Genomic DNA, 648 nt, shown 5'->3' on the forward strand with positions numbered 1-648 from the left:
CAACTGAGTTTATCATCAGTATAACTACACTAAATAAACTTCTAAAACATGTACTTCAAGAAGAGGGAAATGGTTCCAATGCAAGAAGGGATGGTGAAAAAAGAATTTGTGAACACATTTCCAAGTGTAAACAAAAACGTTTCTCTCTAACACCTTAAATTTGGGACAGGGCTAATATATTGGGCCACCATCATCCATAAGTTGGGAGGGAATGCCCTTGTAGTTTAAAAGTATTCTAAGGTCTTTGTGTTATTTAATAGAAGAGATTAAGATATTAACTTTAGGGTTTTTTTTTTTTTTATAATTTTACAGGTAAAGTTTCCAGGATAACTATTAAAACAAGAGAGTGCATCACTTCAAAAACACTGAATTGAAGAATCCCAAGGGTATTGAATGTCCAAATGAATGTTTATTGACTTGGAAGCTGTTGGTGATTCAGTTCAGGCTGCAGAAAGATCATCATTTGTTTTGACCTCTGATTCGGAATCATTTTCACTTTGGTACTTTGACATGGATTTTATCTATTAAAGACAGACAGATATATAAATCTTTCATTGTTCCCACATACTTTTCCTTGTGGTTATAAAATAAACTACAAATATTATTGCATAAAACTCAGAGGTCAGTCTGCTCACTATCTGATGCTTG

Source organism: Bison bison, unplaced genomic scaffold (assembly GCF_000754665.1).
Source record: "Bison bison bison isolate TAMUID 2011002044 unplaced genomic scaffold, Bison_UMD1.0 scf7180017862629, whole genome shotgun sequence".
NCBI classification, from domain to species: Eukaryota; Metazoa; Chordata; class Mammalia; order Artiodactyla; family Bovidae; genus Bison; species Bison bison.